We start from the raw sequence: 23,304 nt of genomic DNA on the forward strand, positions 1-23,304 counted from the left end.
CTTGTTTTTTTATCCAATCTGATACCCTGTGTCTTTTGATTGGGGCACTTAGCCCATTTGCTTTCAGGGTAACTACTGAAAGATAGGAATTTAGTGCCATTGTATTGCCTGTAAGGTGACTGTTACTGTATATTGTCTGTGTTCCTTTCTGGTTTATGTTACTTTTAGGCTCTCTCTTTGCTTAGAGGACCCCTTTCAGTATTTCTTGTAGGGCTGGTTTTGTGTTTGCAAATTCCTTTAGTTTTTGTTTGTCCTGGAAGCTTTTGATCTCTCCTTCAATTTTCAGTGACAGCCTAGCTGTATATAGTATTCTTGGCTGCATATTTTTCTCATTTAATGCTCTGAATCTATCATGCCAGTCCTTTCTGGCTTGCCAGGTCTCTGTGGATAGGTCTCTTGCCAATCTAATGTTTCTACCATTGTAGGTTACAGATCTCTTCTCCCGAGCTGCTCTCAGGATTTTCTCTTTGTCTCTGAGACTCATAAGTTTTACTATTAGATGTCGGGGTGTTGACCTATTTTTATTGATTTTGAGGGGTTTCTCTGTGCCTCCTGGATTTTGATGCCTGTTTCTTTCCCCAAATTAGGGAAGTTCTCTGCAATAATTTGCTCCAATATATCCTCTGCCCCCCTCTCTCTTTCTTCTTCTTCTGGGATCCCAATTATTCTAATATTTTTTCATCTTATGGTATCACTTATCTCTCAAATTCTGCCCTCATGATCCAGTAGTTATTTCTCTCTCTTTTACTCAGCTTATTTATTTTCCATCATTTGGTCTTCTGTATCTAGAATTCTTTCTTCTGCCTCACTTATCCTAGCAGAGCCTCCATTTTTGATTTCATCTCATTAATAGCCTTTTTGATTTTGACTTGGTTAGATTTTTGTTCTTTTATTTCCGCAGAAAGGGTTTCTCTAATATCTTCCATGCTTTTCTCAAGCCCAGCTAGTATCTTTAAAATCGTCATTCTGAACTCTAGTTCTGACATCTTACTAATGTCTGTATTGATTAGGTCCCTGGCAGTCGGTACTACCTCTTGTTCTTTTTGTTGAGGTGATTTTTTCCATCTTGTCATTTTGTCCAGAGGAGAATAGATGAATGAGAGAACATAATCCTAACAGGGTAACAATGACCCCAGAAAAATATACACTAAACAAATCAGAAGAGACCTGAAACTGGGGGAAAAGAAAGGGAAAAAAAGAAAAAAGAAAACTAAAAAAATTAACTTTGAAAGATTAAAGATTCATGGGAAAAAAGCCATGAATTCTATGTGCAGTATTCCCCTAGTGCTGGAGTTCTGCCATTCTCATTGATCTGTAAACTTGGTCTTGGCTGGCTGTTCTTGCAGATCTTCTGGGGGAGGGGCCTGTTGTAGTGGTTTTCAAATGCCTTTGCCGGAGGCAGAATTGCCCCGCCCTTGCCCATCCGGGCTAAGTAATCCGCTCTGGTTTGCTCTTGGGAGGTTGTTCCCTGCAAGCTTTCTGTACAGCTTTGGAGGACGAGAGTGAAAGTGGTGGCCTCCCAATCTCTGCCCCGGAGGAGCCGAAAACTCAGGCCCCACTCCTCAGTGCACCCCCAGAGAAAAGCAGTCATTCCCGTCTCCCTGGTCTCTGGCCGCACTCTGTGCTCACCCGGCCTGTGACCAAGCATTTCTATTTCTGGCACATGAATCCGTGTGGAGTCTCCAAACCCAGCAGATCCCTGTGGTGTGCTCCTGTGCCGCTCCTCCTGGGGGAGGATGGGGAGTCTCCCTGGATCTGCTGCTTGTTGGGTCCCTGTTGGAAGAGCAGTGGCCCGACTGTGCCGTGGATCATGGTTTATGACAACCCTGAGCTGAGTGCCCATTCCTTGACTCCATTTCTGCAGCCGCCTTCCCTGCTCTGATACCTGGGAGCTCTGCCACACTCAGGCACCCCCAGTCTTTCTGTGACCCCAAGGGTCCAGAGACCACACTGCCCCAGTGAGGGTTCCACCCCTTGCTTAGCTACTGGAGCGACATCCCTCAGCGGAGCAGACTTCTAAAAGTTCTGATTTTGTGCTCTGCTGCTCTATCACTTGCCAGAAGCGGCCAATAGAGGCCCCCTCCCCTGCAGTCTATCTTCCCGAATATCGCCTCGGATTCAGTTCTCCGCACATCCTACCTTCCAGAAAGTGGTTGCTTTTCTCTTCAGAGAGTTGCTGCTATTCTTTTCTTCGATCTCCTGTTGAGTTTGTAGGTGCTTAGGATGGTTTGTTCCCTATCTAGCTGAATTCCTGGGACCAGATTAAATTTAGGTCTCCTACTGCTCCACCATCTTGCTCCTCCCCCCAAAACCTCCACAGTTTTAAGAGACAGAGCAGACAATACAAGCAGATTAAGATGTAGCACACATTACAGAATTATCAGACTAAGAATTTAAAAGAACTATGATTAATATGTTCATAACTCTAATGGATAAAGTAGACAGTGTTCAAGAATAGATGGAGCAAGATAAGCAGAGAGATGGAATTTCTAAGAAAGAATAAAAAAAGATGTAGTAGAGATAAATGAAAAAAATAAGAATGTCTTTAGGGGCACCTGGGTGGCTTAGTCAGTTAAGCATCCAACTCTGGATTTCAGCTTAGGTCATGATCTCAGGGTCCTGAGATTGAGCCCTAGGTTGGGCTCCTCACTCAGCTGGAAAGTCTGCTTGGATTCTCTCTCCTTCTGCCCCTCCCCACCTGTGGGCGGTCTCTCTCTCTCAAAATAATAGATAAATCTTAAAAAAAAAAGAATGTCTTTAGTAGTTTTATTTGTAGAGTGGACAGCTGAGGAAAGACTCTCTGAACTTGAGGATAGATAAATAGAAACTGCTTAAACTGAAAAACAAAGAGCAAAAAAGACTTTCAGTTATATCCAATAAATGTGGGACAACTATAAGGGTATAACATACATGTAAAGGGAATACCAGAAGGAGAAGAAAGAAAAGAACATAAAAAAATCGGAAGCAATAATAACTGAAAATTTCCCCCAATTTAATGTCAGACATCAAATCACAGATCCAGGAAGCTCTGAGAACACCAAGCAGAATTAATGCCCAAAACTTTCACCTAGGCATATTATATTTAAATTACATGGTGCCTAACTGGCTCAGATGGAAGAGCATGAGACAGTTGATCTTGGGGTCATGATTTCGAGCCCCATGATGGGTGCAGAGATTACTTAACTAAATAAATAATAACAACAAAAACAAAAATTAAAAAAAGAAGTCTGAAAGAAGCCAGAGAGAAAAATATCCAACTTCTCATCAGAAACCATGCAAGCAAGAAGAGAGTGAAGGGAAATGAGAGATGAAGTGAGAGACTTGATGAGAGGAAAAAAACCTACTAATGTAGAATTCTTTTTCCTGCAAAATGATCCTTCAAAGGTGAAAAATGAAAAAATAAAGATTCTTGTGTTTTCAGTATGATGTGTAAGGCAGAGAATGGTGGGAGATGACGCTAGTGAGGTAGACAAAATCCAAATTAAAGGGGGTTAGGCAAGTCATGTAAAAAATCAACTTAATCCCAGGATGCCTGGGGGCTCAGTCACTTAAGTGTCTGATGCTTGGTTTTGGCTCAGGTCATGATCTCAGGGTCCTGAGATTTAGCCCCACATTGGGCTCTGTACTGAGCATGAAGCCTGCTTAAGATTCTTTCTCTTTCCCTCTCCCTCTGCCCCTCCCCCCTACTTGTGCCCTCTCTGTCTCTAAAAAAAAATCAACTTAATCCTATAGTCAATGGTACTAGCCAGTACTTATTAAGTGCTTATCATTTCCTGAGTATTGTTGTATTTTTTACATATATAATCTTATTTAACTCCTCACACAACCCAAGCAAGAAAATTGGGACACAGAGAAATTAAGCAATTTCTTAATAACAATGCAATGGGGAGTCATTAGAAGTTTTTAAGCAATAAAATGATGCTGCTATGCATATATGCTTTGCCTCTATTACTGACTCCTTAATGGATTCAGGAAATACTAAAATGGATTTGAGAGACTATCTAGCTCAACCAGTTTAATTTACCCACCAAGGAACAGAAGCCCAGAGAGGCACATTAACTTGGTCAGGCCCTGCAGATTCAGTAGTAGAGTATGATTAGAATCTAGGACTCCAGGCTGACTCTACAACTTCACAGCACATTCCTTCCATTAACAGTCTCTCTTTGGATTTTAAAGGTCATCGATTCAAACCAATAGCAATGACTGTTACCCTAACCGTAATAACATCTTTTTTCCTTCTTTTTCCACATTTACCATATCTGAAATGTAGTGTAAGACAGAAAATAAGCAGACATTGGTTTTCTATCATGTGGAATTAGAATAGTTGACATTCTTTGATGCTCACTTAGTCATTTCAAACAGAATTAATTTCATTTTATTGGAGCTTTTAGGCTAAACTCTTGATAATTGCCTCATTAAATTTCACTCCTCCAACATGCTCCCTGGCAAACTGCAGAGCAGTTGTCTCTGAAATGGTGTAGAGAAAAGATTGTGGACTTAGGAGCCAAGATAACAGGGCTCATGATCAAGTTCCATTATTTGTAGGTCAAGTGATCTTGGACAAATTACTTAAATATTTTGGTGAATTAGTGGCAGCATTAATAACAACCTTGCCAAATTGTTGTGAGGATTAAATCCTATCATGATAAATAGGCATATTTTTGATGTTCAAATGTTTTAGGAAAAAAACTTATTTTACTTTTTCTTTTTCTTTTTTTTTTTTTTTTTGTAGTCCACTAACTTGCTGAAAGCTAAGTGGTAATAGAAGCAGATAATGAGAAAGTTTCAGGTCTTGGTTGTTAATAATAGTGAACATATAGCTGGAAATCTGCTAATGTAAAATTTTTTTTTAATTAGAAACTTTTAAGTGAGAAAATTTGTCACTTTAAAGACAGATTTCCTTCCTAAAGCTATTATCTATGCAGCATATAACTTTAGAGTGAGTCAGATAAAATCCAAAATGTGGAAATAACACAAAAATATGTTTTAGATTTTTCAGTGTCATATTCAGGCATGTGTAATAGACCCATCTAAAATTTCAAAGACTATTTGAGAAATAAAGACGTATTTAGTCAGTAAGAAAACTAAACAGAAATAAGTTCACTAAATTAAATGCAAAACCCAGGATTTTTATTTCCTAGATGAATGTATATTTAACTTACTATTTACTATTGATTAGGGCCCTGTTTACAGATTCTGTGTAGTTGTAAACTTTTTAAAACTTTTAGAAAATTGCTGACTTACAAATATTTTTTGGTCCAGAAAAAAATTAAAATAATTCTTGTCTAGAAGAAAAGATAACCCCAAAGGTTATAGTTTTATTGACATGTAAGGTATTAGCCACTTTTGTATCTAATACGGCAAATGTATTTATACATTTCTCTTACAACTGAATAGATACATATGTTCTACACATGTTCTTTGTCTTTGGGGAGAGGGGAATTATGTGTAAGTGTCAGATCAGTGAATTTTCACAAATTGAACCTACCCAATGTAACCAGCACTCAAGTCAGGATGCAGACCACGACTGCCATTCTAGAAGCCCCTCCAATCACAGCCGAGACACAAAAGGGTAACCACTATCTGACTTCTAATCACATAGATTAGTTTTGCATTTATATATATGTAAGTACTGCATTGCATTTTATGTATATGTGCAATACAAAACTTATCTATGTCATATATATCATCATATATACACTATATTTGATTATAGTTAATCATACAGTGTGTGCTCTTTCCTTTCTGACTTCTTTAAAAATTCAACATTAAATTTGTGTGACTCATCCAAGTTGGTGTGTTTAATCATAGTTTGTTTATTCTTATTGCTGTATAGAATTCTATTGTATGAATCTTTTTAAAAAAATCTATAATTGATATATAACCTTTTATTAGTTTCAGATGATAACACGATTCAATATTTGTATATATTGCAAAATGATCATCACAATAAATCTTGTTAACATGCATCACCATACATAGTTACCATTTTTTTATGATGAGAATTTTTAAGATGCACTCTTTAAGCAACTTTCAAATATGCTATGCAATATTATTAATTATAGTCACCATACTGTATATTACATCCCCAAGACTTTTTAATCTTATAACTGGAAATTTGTATTTTTCATTTGCCTTCATCCATTTTGCCCACCCCCTACTTCCTATCTCTGACAAACACCAATCTGTTCTCTGTTTCTATGAGATACAATGAGTAAATCTTCTTTGAATCAGCTTTACCATCCTGCTGTTTCCCTTAAATAATCAAATTTTTGAAATGTGTTTGATATATATTTATATAAGAATCATCATTTTTTAACATTTAAAAAACATTGTTTTGAAGGAGTGCACTTTTTCAATGTAAATATATTTCTAGGAAAAATCCCTTGAATGTTCCTTCCAGCTAAGGTCACAAAAGGAAAGGGGGCCCTTGCCACTCCAGCAAAAAAGTGGACTGAACCATTATTGGGGAGTTGTTGTGGTTAATTGATAACATCTATCCATTTTATATCATTACTAAGGGGGTCAATATATCTACATAGAAGCAAAGAGACTCAGAGAGAAAAATGTAGGCTAGAGCCTATATTGAACCCCTCTCCTTTTGCAGCTCAATTTTATTAAAATCTCTCTGATCCCATGGCTTGAAGTCAACCAGGTGAGGAATGCTGGCAGAAAGAATAACAAGGTCATCCCAGGGATACTCACTTGGAATAGTCAGGCTGAATGAATCAGGCTCACTTCCAGGGCTGAATGACTATGGAAAAAGGTAGTGTCACAAAGGAAAAACTGTGTGGAAAGGACCGAAAAACTTCTGCCCTCCTCTTGTTGCTCCCCCAGTTGCTCTGATACAGAAGCACTGCTCTGGGAAGAGTCACTCAGCATATAAGGCTAAATAAAACATAGTAATCCTGGAGACCCAAATGCAGAATGCTTCTGGCTATTCTCCAGCTCAGCATTACCACAGACTGTGAGGGGATCTACATCCATGGCTTGTTCAGGGACAGTCAGCTTGACAGACCAAACTGTCCATATGGCTACCACAGACAAACATCACACTTAGACAAAATCCTCTCTTTCTCCCATTTCCTATAGCCTTAGAAACTCCTGCCTGACCAGCCACTGGAGTAGTGGACAATGAGAATATCCTGCCTATCTGGGACACCTTATAACAGCAGACTGAGAGCCCGTGACTGAAGAAATGGCAGCAGGAGAGAAAGGCCATTACTAGACTGATTGAATTCATTAGGTTTCTTGCTCTGAATATTCTCAGGCAGCCCCTCTGGACTGAATAAATTGTGGGATTCTGAAAATACGGAACACAAGGGAGGAAGCCACATAAGAAGGGATCATACATTTTTCTACTAACATAAAAAGGGTGAAAGAAGAGTGGATTATTCAAAAGAGATAGGAACTTTAAGTATCTGCAGCTAAAGTTTCAGTGAGACCTATTCTAGTTGTTATGGGTCAAGTTGTGTCCCTCAAAATTTCATATGTTGAAGTCATAACGCCCAACACCCCATAATGTACCTTATTGGAAATAGAGTCTTTACAGAACTAATCAAGTTAGAATGAGTCATTTGGGTGAAACTTTATCCAGTATAACTGGTGCTACACAAAGGAGAAATTTGGACACAGACATGTATGTGTACAAGGAGAATTCCATGTGAATACGAAGATGGCTATCTGCAATGCAAGGACAGGGACCTGGAACCAATCTTTCCCCCACAGCCCTCAGAGGAAACTAATCCTGACAACATGCTGATTTCAGAAGTCCAGCTTCCAAAACTGTGAGACAAATTTCTGTTGTTTAAGCCACTCTGTAGTATTTTGTTATAGCAGCCCTAGCAAACCAATATACAAGTTTTTATTTGAACAAGTGAGTTGTTGATCTGTAAGAAGACATAAATGCATACTGTATAAAATACTAATGTCTAGGGGTACCTGGGTGGCTCAGTCGTTAAGCGTCTGCCTTCGGCTCAGGTCATGATCCCAGGGTCCTGGGATCGAGCCCCACATCGGGTTCCCTGCTCAGCAGGAAGCCTGTTTCTCCCTCTCCCACTCCCCCTGCTTGTGTTCCCTCTCACACTGTCTCTCTGTCAAATAAAATAAAATCTTCTAAAAAATATTAACGTCTATTTTTTATATCATTAATATATCAAACTGTGTATATACAAATGTTATCCACTTAAATTCCCCTTTCATGTGGAGGGAGCTCACTTACACCAATATGTAGCCCTTTAATCAAAACCATTTGGGGACTTAGTGTTATCATTGGCATCGAATACTCTTCTTTGCTGCTTCTTGGGTCATAGAACAAGACTAAACCACAAGCACAAATGTGGACATGTGCCCAAAACTGGCCAATCATCTTATCCCCTGAACTTAGCCATCACAATCCATCTGGTCATGAAATGTATTTAAAAGTAAATGCCTCCAGGGGCACCTGGGTGGCTCAGTCAGTTAAGCATCTGACTTTTGATTTTGGCTCAGGTCATTGTCTCAGGGTTCTGGGATCAAACCCCAAGGTGGGCTCCATGCTTAGCAGGGGTCTGCTTAAGATTCTCTCTCTCCCTCTGTCTCTGCTCCTTCCCCTGCTCTCTCTCTCTCTCTCAAATAAATAAATAAATAAATAAATAAATAAATCTTTAAAAAAAAAAGTAAATGCCTTCTTACCTTCCAAGAAATTCCTCCTCCACCTATTTTATTGATTTATTTTAAATTGTGTTTCTGTCACTTACAACTGAAATTACAAAGTTTTACTGAATACATTTTTTTAAATTTCTTTCAGATTAATACTCCCACTGATTAAGTGTCGATTATAAATCTTAGATTTTTAGAGGGGAGTCATTTGGCTTTATAGAATTAGACATTTGGATGACTCAGCTATGATCACACCTTTGTAAGTGGAATTAAAACAAAAACATAGGCCTTGTAATTGATAAAATAACAAATTAATGAGTTTTGGGAGCTGAAAACAGCAATGAAACTCACCTAAACTAATTCCATCTAATACTTGAATGCTCTTGATGATATTTCTAATAAGTATCAAATTAAAAAGTGTCATGTTTATTATAACACATTGTTTTTCATAGTGATGAGAATAATAAATGGTATTTAATTCCAAGTATACTAAATATGGGATATAGTAATGTTATTTGACACCAGACATATGGTATGTCTATAAAATAATGGATTTGCCTTCCTATGGGTCTATAAATAGATTTTATAAAGTTCAGAATCTTCAAAGATGCACTATTTTCTTGATTGGATAGCTAACTTCCAAGTTCCTCATGTAGAAATAATTAATATACATAATGATAATGATAATAATACTTATTATATAATATTTATATATATTTATATAATACTTATAGTGATTTCCTATGACAGTTTAAAAATTGATATATAGTACCCCAGGCCTTTGCTTTGAGATATACAAAGATACATTTCTTTGGTCTGAGAAATTGTAAAAAATATATTAAGAACCCTGCCTCTTGCATTAAATAGAGTAATATAGGTGGTATAAGATAATCACTGTACAACAATTGTTCCTTTAGTCTAAATCTAGAATATCTCTTCCCTTGTAGTATAGGAAAAATTAATATCTAAGGCTGAAGTCTCACACAGATGGAATACTTTTCACTTCTAACAAACTAAGTTAGCACACTGTAATTGTATCAACTAGCAAGTCCTTTATTGCATACCTGGTACTGTGGGAGAAACAGCTATGAATCCCACTCTATTAGATTAGATAATTCTTACCAATGCAGAATTCAAACAAGTTATTTATAAAACAAAGAAAACAATGTTACATGGAATAATTTATAATTGTGTTATATGTATATATATATCTGAAAAGTAAAATGTAATATACATATATTCATACATCTACATTTAATCAATTAGGTTTGAGTTGAGAACTATACAAAAAACCTTAAGTAAAGTATAAATTGTATTGTAAATCATTTCCCAAATTATAATCTGATGATCTGATAGCAATAAATATATAAAATCTCCTGCAAGTTAGAGATACTACTATCAGAAATTACTTACAATTTATACCCTAAGCATGATCTACTTAAGGTCTTTGTACATAGCTCTCAACTCAAATCTAATTGATTAAATGTGTGTGTGTAGGTATGATTATATGCAGATATAATGTTTTTATAAGGTTAGGTGTGCAACAAAAATTAAGGGAAATGCCACAGCGTGAGTATACAACATTAATAAGTTAATCAAGGTTAGAAACATTCAGACACTAAAGAGAATTATTGAATTGCAACTAACATTTCCATGAACAATAATAATAAACAAAGTGCACATCCAGCCACAATCTGCAATAGCATTCACCACAGACACCCTTTTGCTTGGAGCAAACAGATCACAATCAACAATTGCTGTGGAATACTTATGAAATCCATCCCACCAGACCATGTCAGCCTACAATGACACTGATAAGGCCCCTGCAGTGACTGCTCAGCATGTCTGGTATTGCAGAGAATGCACCAGATAAAAAATTTGAGACAGTTGTTCATCGAGGTGAAAGAGAATTATGATCTTAACAACTCACAGTGTATTTTCTCTTAGGGAGTGAGTTATACAGACATTTCATATTTTATTTGGTCTATCCATACCTGATTTTAAGTAATTTGTGTTGCTTTAGAGAGAATCTGAGCAGCTTATATTCTCATACTCATAATTATCCTCCTTACTGACGATGAACTTAGCTTGTCAAATGGCCTTTCTGCATTTGGAGTAAGTTCTTTTCCAAAAGGTTCTTCAATGGATCCCTGGTGGGCTAGCTACACTGGCTGTCCAGAAAGTTTAATTACCTTAAATTCTCTAAAGGTAAGCAACATGAAATTCAATCTGGGCTCCCAGTTTGTTTGTTCCCAGTTCCAAAGATGGCCCATGTTTAATTTCTAGAGATTAATCTCAGGGAGGTTGAAGAAGTTGTTTTCCTTGTTAATCATGTCTCCCCTTGTAATAGTACTGGGGAGATAGGGATTCAAATTTAACACTTTTATAGAGCAATTGCAACATGACAACGTGTGCAGGGAAAGCAGGCCAGGGGAAGGGATGGGAAAAGGATGGATCAAAAGATGAAATGAGTGTGGATGTCTGTAACTAGGTGAAATCAAAATCAAGGGAGGAAACAGAGATGAAAGTCTGTTGGGTGATGGCTCAGGCAAGATTACTAAAGCAGAGAGGGGAATCTAAATAAGACATCAAAGACAAAGTCAGGGCCAGATAAACACAAAACCTGTCTAAATAGAGATCAAAGAATAAATTTATTAACAGACAAGTTAATTCTCACTTATCCCAAAAGGTAGGATTTCTGGAAGACTGGTTAGAGAGTGTGGATTTAAATTGGTATGATAATGAGCCATCTCACTCCCTTCTTAAATCTATAAACCTCGGGGCATACTGATGGGGACCAGGGATCTGTAGCATAAACTTTGCTTGGGAACTGCTCATGCGCTAAATGACCTGCGAAATGGAAAGTTCAAGAATGGCAGGGCAAATTTTAAGGGGGAGGTAATGTAGTCAGGAGATGGATCTGTCCTTGCCTGATAACATGTTTATTGCATGAAAACAATGCATATTTGAGAAGATAAGAGCACATGAGCACTCAATGTGCCTGAGAGCAAACACAGTTCAAGTAAGAGACCATCTATTGCATGAGGGGTGAGTTCAAATAAAGAACACCAACTGGTAGAGGAAATGTGGCCTATTGAATGACAAATTCTCACCAGTCCAACTATTTGCTCTTATTGCTACAGGGAAGAGTGAGTGAGGGGAAAGGTGGGGTAATAAAACAGAAATTCCTTTATAGAAATTCCAAAGGAGCTAAAGTGAGAATATCAGAAAAAGGAGGTTTCTTTTGATGTTCCTCAGATTTTGTTCTTTCATCCCAAGGGCCATAGTAATATCTATGGTCAACCAGGCATATTTATAAGCCCATCAAGGAGAAAGACTAGCAAACAAATCATGTTTGATCTCTACTTACCTTCTTCATGCTGCTTCCTAATCTCTGTTACCACTGATCCTTTCTGTTCTCCTAGGATAGGACATGGGTAGTTCAGTGTTTATGTTCAGATGAATCTAAAATAAGTAAAGAAATAATATTAATTATACTTTATTCCAATTTAATTTCCCATCTTCCATTTTTCTTCTCACGCAGTCCAGTGTGTCTCATCAGGGCATGGAGGACAGTGAGTGCTATGGGGCAGCATAAGATTATTCAAAACAATAAAGATTTTGTAATATAAAAAAAAATCCATATTTAAATAATATTACTTCTGTCCTCTGTAAGAAAAGTTAAATCCCCAAAATGAAATCATCCACCCTTTACAGTTTATAGAAATCCACATTAAAAGTTTTCAATGACTTATGCGGCACCTGGGTCGTTAAGTGTCTGCCTTCTGCTCAGGTCATGATCCCAGGGTCCTGGGATCGAGCCCCACACCGGGCTCCCTGCTCAGCTGGAAGCCTGCTTTTCCCTCTCTTACTCCCCTTGCTTGTGTTCCCTCTCTCTCTGTCTCTCTATGTCAAATAAATAAATAAAATCTTTAAAAAAAAGCTTTCAATGACTTAATATCTTAATATGCTCTGTTTCAACTCAAAGAATTTCTCTCAAGTAATATCTGGATTCCTCTGCATAGCTGTGGCTCCTTCAGCATCTTCAGTGTTATATTAATCCTACTCTAAGACTCTCAGAAGCTCTACTTTTATAAAGAATCCAAAATTCAATAGGACCCAGAAGAATATCACATAATTAGCTCTACAACTACACATGCTCTTCCTCTCTAAAAAATGCAAAAATATAGTACTTTCACAAATCATGCTAAGCAAAATTGTGTTTCTAGCAAGTAGGCCTTAGTATAGCTCAGACTGTCAATACAAAGAACACAACAAAGACATCCAGATAGTATCTGGGGAGATGGGAATTAGAGAGGGAGAGCATGTGAAGAGTCTCAAATGCTCTTGTATTCTTTCAAAACCTAAAAATTTGCAATAATGTCACATCTAGACCCCAGCTCTTACTGAGGCTGCCTTCTTCCCCATAGTGACTTCCTACAACAAGCCCAGATGTCTTCCAACACCAATATCTTAGATTTCTTGGTCTCATCCTAAGAGGGTCTTACTTAAATGGAACCTGTCTTCCTTTGTGATAGTTGCCTTCTGAAAACCCAAGCTTTCTTATTTATTCTGCATTTCTGAAGAATCAGAATCAGTATAAACACAAGACAGCTGCTGCCATTCTTTTTTCCCAGCACTCCCTGTGACCATCACCCTCTAAAACACCAACATGCTGGAGATCAAGTCAGAGGGTTCTCTACATCTAATGGAAAGTCAAGAATGAAGAAAATAAAATGAAAGTGAAAAACTTTTAATCAGTCAAGCAAGAGCCCAGTAACTCCAAAGTACAAGTCTCTCAAGGTAAAAGCAGATTGAAGAATGTGTTTTAAATTTAAGTCTGATAGAATCCTTTTACAACCCACCCATATTTACAGCTTGGAACACACACCTAAGGGAGGAGTTGACTTTACCAGCTAAAATAATTCAGGCCTTCTATACTTACCAGTTACTCACAGGAAAAAAATGTAGGAAGACAGAGTCAGAGAGCAACAGAGAACATGTGCATATGGGCAAGGAAAAAGAGAAGACAAAGAGAAATACGGACTCGGAGGGGGTCAGAGGGACCAGACAGAGAGAAAGAGAGACAGAGGGAGATTGAGGTTACTGTCTTTAGAAGGCAGTTTTAGGACCCTGATTCAAAGATTCTCACCACATAGCAGTAGGAAACAGAATAATCTTTCCATTGGTCTTCTTACTCATCTGTGAGACAGGAAATAGAAGGAAAAGAGTAAAATGTATTTCCTAATATTTAGACAAAGTAACCCAACAGCTAGTAGAACAATGCTGCTCATTACAGGCCAGTCTCACAAATTAGATTAACTATATTTGCTCCTATGAGCAGGGACAAGTAAAGCCATTCATAGACAATGAAAGCTGCCTTCTCAGCATGATGCCAGAGGACACAAAGTCTGCAGAAGTTCTCTCCTCAAAGAGCCCAAAGGGGAATGTGGGGAAGGTAGAAAGATCTCTGCCACCATACCCACCACTCATTAAAATTCCAGGTGGATTGCTGTCATGGATGGCGTGAGTCTGAAGGCATGAGCAGAAAGAATTGACTGATAGGTAGAAATGTTGGGGAATTTTTTGCAGAGAAGGTGACATCTGTAAGATGATTTGAAAGTTAAGTAGGATTTTTATCAGTCAGTCAAGTTGAAAAGGGCATTCCAAGTAAGAAGAGCAAAAACTTAGAGATATAAAGCATATACTTCATTTGGCAAACAGAGAGAATTCAGTCAGAAAAGGCTCATGTTATTGGAATTGACAGAGAAATGAAGAAATAACATGTGAATGTGAGTGTACACGTATGTGTGGAAAAGGCAATTTGCTCACATATTATGCCACTTTTTAAATGTCACACAAAGAATCTAGATTTTAATCTTTAGCAATGGGAAATCAATAAAGGATTTTTCAATATGGGAATGACGTAATCTGATCTGTGATTTAGGAAAAAATATCTCTGGTGGACATGTGGAAGGTGAGGATAGAAGGCTAAACTTGATGTGATCTCAAGGTCTTTCTGGTCCAGGCAATCCCATCCACATCATTGGTGCAATGCTCTCCATCAGGCATGAAGTTTTGTGATCTTTACATAGGGCAGGACCGTCTGACAACCTTGGGCCTCAGTGTATCTTACAAATGCTCTAAATGAGGGCTTGACCAATCTAAGATATGGCATTAGGAGCTATCAATGTTTTACATAATGGGCCAAAGACAACAAGAAAGATCTAGACCAATATTAACACGGCTCAGAGATTTGCAGTGAAAACCTGATTGGTAAACTTAATCTCCGCTAATCTTTGTGCCTAATGAACAGCTACAAGATGGCTCATAACCTGGGGAAGTACCACCCTCCTGAGAGTGTTTAGTAATTTAGGGGGTATTTTCAATGACCAAAATCACCAGAAAGTGCTGTTTTTAGTGAACAGGGCTCTGGGATGCAAAAACTTCCCAAAATGTGTAAGAGAGGCTCTTAATAATAACCATCATTAACACTGTGCCACACCCAAAATGCCAATAGTTCTCCTGTGAGAAACACTGTTATATCAATATTTACTAAATTATGTTCTGTGGAACATTTTAATCTGAGGAAATTCCATGAAAAACAAGCCAACAACTCAAAAAAAAACAAACTCCACAGTATTGTGATAAGTGAGTTTGGTCAATTCTGAATACCCCATCTCTTCTTAGAGAAACTTTTCATACAGTTGCATATTAAAAACACTGAACAGTTCTGTTTAACTTTGTGTAATCCAATGTTTCTTTTTTTTTTTTTTCTGTATAGAAACCATCTTCCTAATCCAGTGTTTCTTAAATATATTTCTCTGTAACATCCCACGGACCACTTTCAGAAATGGCTTGAGAAATACAGAATCCCAGACCACATCCCAGATTTTGCATTTCTAACTAGCTCTGAGAGTAACATGTTACTACTGGTGGGAGGATCACATTCTGGGTAGCAAGGGAGACTGTTGGTTCTCAGCCCTTTCTGTAATTAGAATCGACTAGGGATGTTAATATACATATATATATTGGTGTCAGAGCCCCATTGCTGGAGATTCTGGTGAAGCTTATGCATCAACATTAAAAAAAAAAAGCCCTTAACAACTCCCTAGGTGATTTTAATATCCATCCAGGTTGACAATCAAATTCCTTTGAATTGTTACTGCTTTTTATTTAGTGGGTACCCATTTATCATGACAGATACCAATGGCTTTTATTTTTTGTTACTTTACTTATTTAGAAGAGGTTTGAGTTTGAATAAGTATAATCAGCATGATAAGCAAAAAAAATCTGGATTATAATATTTTCAGATCTATTTTCAGATCTCAGAGCAACCTCAGGCTTTTGTCTCTCAAGTTTCACTTTTCTCATTAAAGAAATGACAAAAGAAGCTGGCACTGATTTATCACATGATGATAATGATTTGAAAGAGAAATAGGTCTTATGTTTAGTGGAGCACACTTTGAAGAGCCATTGCAAAGAGTCTACGGGCAAAAGAATGACATGTTTAGGCCTGTGTTTTGAAAGACTACTCTACCAAATATCTGTTAGAGAATTGAATGCAGCAAAGAGAAAACAAAGGTGTGGAGAACAGTGAGGAGGCGTTTCACATGTCCAGACAAGAGATTATGAAGCTTTAAAGAGAAATGAAGCAGTGTATGCAGGTGGATGGAAATGAATCAATTAGAAATATTCTGGGTTATTCTTGCTTAGATGTTACAGGAGAGGAAACATAATTTTCCCTTTACCCTTCTAGGTTCTTGGCTAAGACCCACTCTATAATAAAAAGATTAATAGGAGAAAAGTAAATAGAAGTTTAATAATGTGTACACCTCCTCTATACATGGGAGAGACACAGGAAAATTGAGTAACTCTGAAATGTGCCAAGCTACCACCTTAAATACTATCTTCAGATAAATAGAAATGCCATTGATTGGGGAAGCCACTTATGAGAGGCTATCGGGAAAAGCCCAATAAACTGAAACCCCTTAAAAGCATAAAGTTGAACAAAAATAAAAATGGCTGCACTCATGCTTTAGGGAAGCTCAATTTTAAACTAGGTAACTCTTTTCCTCTCTTCTGCAAACCTCCCCTCCTCCGTTCTTAGCCTTTGTTTCAAGAACCTGGTAATACCCTGAAGACATGATCAATGAGGCTGGCAGCAGTACACAATTCCTGTTGAAACCAGCTAGATTCTCTATTTCCCTATAAACCCCCACCCCCAGCCCTTCCTCTGGATGGCTTGAAGTTTTTGAAGGCCACAGCCAGCTGCAGCCTCCTTGGCCCATCAAAGTAATAAAGCTACTGTTCCTCTTTATCCTAAACCCTGTCTTCACATTATATTTTGGCTCCCAAGCAAGGAGATAAGTTTTCAACAACAAAACAAGGGTATGGTTATCACGTAGCTTTTAGACCTTGATTTCTTCATTGATAAGAATTTTGAGAAATTTAGTCATTCTCCTCTTCCTGTTACAAGAGAAGGAGACACCCTTACAAATGGAGATCTGCCTTATAAATGTCAATGTACCTTACAAAAGGGTAACTTCTACTTGGTTTTCAGAGCTTTTTCTGTGTTTCTTGTTTCTCAAAAAGTAATCAGCTCCAGAGGCATATTTTAGGGTGATAATTCTGCTCCCCTTCAATGTTTATTGGTCTAAATGGAGAGAGTGAAATAATGGACAATTTTACAAATAGCTCCCAGATTTTTTTTTTCTTGGAAAGCTAAAATACAGAAGGAGAAATAATTTAGGAGATATAGATTTGGAAGTATATATTTTTTAAGAATAGGTACTTAAAAAAAAAGAATAGGTATGTAAGTCTATGACCGTACCACCCTGAACATGCCTGATCTCCTCTGATCCCAGAAGCTATGCAGAGTCCAGCCTGGTCAGTACTTGGATGGGAGACCACCTAGGAATTGCAGTTGTCATTGGCTTAAAATAAATAAACAAACAAATAAATAAATAAACAAACAAATAAATAAATAAGGTAAGTAAAACTATAAAAGTTTAGATATCCTCCCAGGGAGAGAAAATAGATTAAAGGAAAACACTAAGAATGAAACTGACATGTTAACAAACGCTTAACAGTTCTACCCTAAGAAAACTCTCTTAACCTGATTGATTCGTGAGCCTGTCTTACAGACACTGAACACTGATAAGACCAGCTAAGACTGGAACTGGGAAGAATTCTTGTGCAGAAGGGAGCAAGAGTGAACGAAAATAACCTCTCTGATAACAAACCCCAAGATCTCCCTGCATTGGTCATACTTAACAAAACCATTCTTTGAATATCTGTCCTAAGAAGAGGCATGATTTCTGAATGCACATGCCCCAAAAAGGGGCCACCTCTCTTTGTCACTATAGCCAATCAGCATATTCCACATTCTAACCCTTTGCCCTTAAATACACTCAACCCTAACCCTTTGAGGAGGTTCAAGGAATCTTCTTCCCTCTCCTTGCTTGGTGCCTTGCAATAAAACCCCTTTTCTCTACTCCAAAAACTGGTCTCAGTGTTTGTCTTACTGTACATTAGGCAATAGAACCGTGAGAAACCTCCACGTAAGTGATGAAAAGCGAGTGAAGGCAAGTAAGTAGAATAATCAGAGGAGGAGGAAACCACAAAAAACCAACATGGAAAGATTTTTCAATACAGAGAAGGAAGGTAACAGAATCAGTGTGCAGAGAGATGTCAAAGAATGAGAATAAAACTCATTGTTGTAACTACCACGAATCTACTCCTGACCTGTGAGAGATATATTTCCTAGCATGAAGGAAACTATAGTCAGATTAAGGGTGAAAGGGAGTGGGAATCAGGCTGTAAAATGAAGGCAAGGAAAAATAATCCTGAAAGAGTCATGAGAAGGTTTTTCTAGGGTGAAAATACTTGATATATTTCAGGGCAGGATGAAAGGCTGGTTGTAGGGTGTGATATGGCATTGGGGGCAGGGCTTGGGAGAAGATAACAATAGAACAAGTTGCAAGAGAAATCAATGGGAAGAAAGGTAGACAGTCCCATTGTTCTGGAAAAGGACAGATTTTCTAGCTAAAGATCAGGTCATCTGCCAAGAGGAAGCAAGTGTGTAAAAAAAAAAAAAAGGTTTGGGGTATCTTTTGTAGGAGAGATGAATAGGAATGCTGAATACTGAAGGTCCAGATGAAGTTTAACAAATTCAACTTGTATTTTGACCAGAGGGTCACAGGCCTTTTATCTTTTTTCCCTCATGGTGTCACCCTGGGAATCTTGGAGAGAAATGTTATTGATTAACTAGATTTCCTGCTTATTTTGAGCATAAAAGAATAGGGAGGAAATACTTATGACATTAATAAGAATATGTTTTCTCTGATTGTGTATTGAAAGAGATTTTAAAAAAGAATCCCGAATCTGGGGCACCAGGGTGGCTCAGTCAGTTAAGCATCTGACTTCAGTTTTGGTCATGATCTTGTGGTCCTGGAATCAAGCCCTGCATTGGGCTCCCTGCTCAGCGGGGAGTCTGCTTGTCCTTCTGCCCCTCCTCCTGCTCATACTTTCTCTCTCTCTCTCAAATAAATAAGTAAAATCTTTAAAAAACATCCCAAATCAACACCTTCAGCATTCCACCCTCTTCATGACGACAGAACAGATGACAAGAAATATTATAGGCATTCAATTAGAATTGGGTCATTAGTTCAGTAACCACTTTACAGTTGGTGTGAGTGTGAAAGCTCTTGTCATCTGAGGGAAAAAATAATCCCTGTCATCAACTTGCTGTAAGAGTGATTTTGACACCTCCTCAAATACTTCAAAAAGAATTTTCAGGTGATTTATTACCTGTCATAACAGATTCAGGCTCAAACTCTGAATACACCTTACTCAGTGTCAATCTAATCTGTAAAAGAAGTTTCAGGGACAGGGAGGGAGAAAATCAGGAAAGGGGAAATTAACAATAAATATAGCAAATTTGATTTCTCACTATAGCGTGCTTGAATAGAAGTTCAGAAAATAGGGTAGCCTAAGGAGAAAGCATTATAGTAAATAAAGAAAACAACATGCACAGGGTAATCATAAAGTCCTCTATGATAGATTTGGGGTATATCAATATTTAAACTCTCAGACTTCATTTTGAAGTCTTCAAAAGCCTCCATTCCAATTTGCAATTCTTTCACCTGATGAGATTTTACTAAAAATAAGATGAACAATTAAAGTTGATTTCATAGTAATGATTGATGCTATAGTGTCCCTATAGTGATTACAGAAATAATCACTTGTTTATTCCTCTAACTGGGTATCAATTATATTTCTATTATAAGTACCCACTCCATCCCTTCCCTTTTTAGTAGATGTGGTCTTTTTGAGGGGAGGAGGGACATCCTGGGGTGAAAAATAAATCATATAGAAAGAAATGGAAGCCATTTGCCTTTAGGATCTTTTTTTGATACATAGTCTTGCCCAGACAAAGTCTAACTGAGAATGAGAAGATTTCACGAAGAGTTGGTATGTTGAAATAGCTAAAAAATACCATTAGAATCCCCCCCGTTCCTTCATCTTCCTATCATTATGGCAATTGACATGAAGAGCACAGTTTTCTAGTCTTAACTTCCCCAATTGTCTTCTCTTGCCTTTCTAAGGCTTACTCCCTTACCGAAAATGTGGGCACTGGACTTTGAAGAATAAAGTTACTAAATTTTATTTCTTTGAGAAGTTGATTCTTGTGGAATGCTGAAGGTTAAAAATATGACAAGGGTTTTCTAAAGCAATTTTTTAGAAAAACAGAGAATTGTGGAACATTCAGGTAAACTATGGTTTCAATAGTAGTATTCACTTCTACCTCTTGAGGAATCACGGAAAACTTGAGGGAAGGCAGCTAGCCAACATTAATTCAGAACATATTTCTTTAATATTCTTTAAAATGTATTTGGAAATCATGTTAAAAAGTGATGCTATAATTCCAACATTTATATTTTAGTTCTATAAAGTTAAAGTCATCCTTTCCAATCCTCTATACCCAGGAGCAAATACAATTAACAAGTTGGATGCATATTCTCAAATTTTTTCTTGAACTCACAGAGGCATACTTATATTTGTAATATACTTGCACTTGGTAATCCTCCAACAAGATAGAGAGTCCATTTCTCTATTCACTGGAATCAGGGAAGCCCTAAGGCTTTTTTTAACCAAATGATTATAAGTAAAATAATAGTAGTCTAGTTACAGGTCTGGCCCTTAATTAGATTGGCAGCACCTACTTTGTTTTTCTGGGACACACTTTGAAATACTCCCTCTTTGAACCCAGTTTCTATGTTATGAGAAGCACCTGCCATGTGGAAAGGTTATGTGTGGGCAGTCTATTCACCAGGTACAACCTAGCTTTCATCCAACCATCAACATCAACTGCCATCCATGTGAATGAGCCATCTGGGACATCCATCCCAGTGATGCCTTAAATTACTATAGTCAAAACTCTCATTTGAATGTAGTTATTTGCGAAAATCCAAGAAAGGATGGCTCAGTTGAGCCCAGCCAACCCACAGAACCATGAAAACTACCAGTGAATTTTTATCTTAAGCCACTAAATTTGGGAGTGGATCATTACACAGCAACAGATAACTGAAGCAGCCTTTTTCACATTTTAACATTGCTACTATTCAAATTATAATGAATGTGGTAATAGAAGGAATCATTCAAAAATTTGCAATAATAAATTTCTCTCCTGGTAGTACATAAGCTAATGGTGCTACTGATAATGCATCTGATAGTGTTTTAGACTTACAGAAATATATTTCTTTAAGGTGCCATGAATTAGAAAACAAACAAAACAAACAAACAAACAAACAAAAAATGATGCCGTGAATGAACATCCTAGTAGTTGTGATGGTTGAGATGTGTTGGTGTGTGTGAGGAGGATTAGTAAATAGATCATGCAGACCCTAAATATCTAAGGTTTCAGGATTGAACATGCACAGGGAAAAAGAGAGGAATACAGAATAGGGTAACCAGGAGCATAAAAATAAATCATCTATGCCAAAACATCTAGATAAACTTATAAGCCAAAGTGTTTGTAAGAAGGTAGGGGAAATGTTAAGAACACTGATTCGAAATTTAAAATGTTACATTCCAAAATAATTGCTATATTGAAGTGTAGTCCCCTAGTTATCAATGAAAGTTTATAAACTGTGAGAACTAGAACTTGAGCAAGTTACTTCATCTTCTCCAATTTCAGTTGCTATGTCTGAAAAATGAAAAAAAAAAGAATATTCCTCCACAAAGTTATCTTATGAAATAATGCTTATGAAGGATTTCACAGTGTAAATTGATAATCAATGCAAGGGATTTTTATTAATATTATTAAAGTGAACAGCAATGGCTTAGAATGAATCATACCCCACATTCTGGGCCAGAATTAGTCCAGAACTCAATCTTTTCCTTATTCTAAAACACTTAACCTGTAAACTCTGCTATCATATTTAGATTACAGGGATGCAAAAATTCCTAGGAAAATATAAGCATATCAAATATAGTATATATAGAAAGTATATATATTTTATATATATATATATATAAAAGTGTGTATATATACACACAAAAGTGTGTGTGTATATATATATATATATATAAATACATGTAAAATTTGCCTTGATTAAGTGGAGTTTATCTCAGGAATAGTTTTTCCCAGAAATTAATCAAATTTCAAAAATCAAACATTATAATTCACCATGCACACCAATTTAAAAAGAAAAATTATACGATCATCCCAATAGATGCAAAAAATATTTGACAAAATTCAATATCTATTCATGACTAACATCCCACCCCCGAAAAAAATTTTCCAATAACTAGGGATAGAAGGAAATTTCCACAAACTAATAAAGTATATCTACAAAAATCCTACAGCTAAAATCATACTTTATTTTCCCCTAAGATCAGGAACAGGGCAATGACATCTATTCTCACCACTCATATTCAAGATCGTACTGCATATCCTAGTCAGTTCAGTACAACAGGTGAAAGAGATAAAAACATAGACTGGAAAGGAAGGCATAAAACTACTTTCTCTTGGGACACCTGGGTGGCTCAGTAGGTTAAGCTTTCAACTCTTGATTTTGCCTCAGGTCATGATCTCAGGGTCATGAGATTGAGCCCTGCCTCAGGCTCACTGGCTGGGTGTGGAGCCTGCTTAAGATTCTCTCTCTCCTTCCCTAAAAACACCCTACTTTTCCCCCACACAAATGACATTACTGAATGTACAGGAAATCCCAAAGATGCACAACAATATTAATTGAATATTTATGTAATTTGAAAAATGAAATTAATTAAATGGTACCATTTGTAATTGTATCAAAATGCATAAAATCTTTATGGATAAATGTTAACAAAGTATGTGCAAGAAACATGCAAAACTTGTATGCCTCAAACTACAAAATATTGATGAGAAAAATCAAATCTTGTTTCAAACTGCTATGAAAGTCATCTAGGGAACTTCTCAAAAATAGTTTCCTGACTTCTCCCTGGGTCTCCTGAATGAGAAACTTTGAAAATGAAGCCCTAAAAGTCTGTACCTATAGGTGAGTCTCCTACAGACAAGTCTGTATTCAGGTATGTTATTATATCACTGAACTAAAGTAGGGTTATTTTTTCTATTAGTTTGAAAAGAGACTTTTATTCCCTCTCTCTTCCCATCAAGTA

The 23,304-nt window shown here is 37.1% G+C and overlaps 1 long non-coding RNA gene across 1 annotated transcript in view; it reads right to left on the reverse strand.

Moving 5' to 3' along the window:
* Positions 1 to 23,304, reverse strand: part of LOC145716251 (uncharacterized) — a 57,092-nt gene that overhangs the window by 3,511 nt on the left and 30,277 nt on the right. The window contains exon 3 of the long non-coding RNA XR_014138809.1: positions 12,011 to 12,105. This is a non-coding gene — a long non-coding RNA (uncharacterized LOC145716251). The remainder of the gene's footprint in view (positions 1 to 12,010; positions 12,106 to 23,304) is intronic.

Source organism: Leptonychotes weddellii, chromosome 11 (assembly GCF_054177405.1).
Source record: "Leptonychotes weddellii isolate Sample4059 chromosome 11, ASM5417740v2, whole genome shotgun sequence".
In the NCBI taxonomy this organism is placed as follows: Eukaryota; Metazoa; Chordata; class Mammalia; order Carnivora; family Phocidae; genus Leptonychotes; species Leptonychotes weddellii.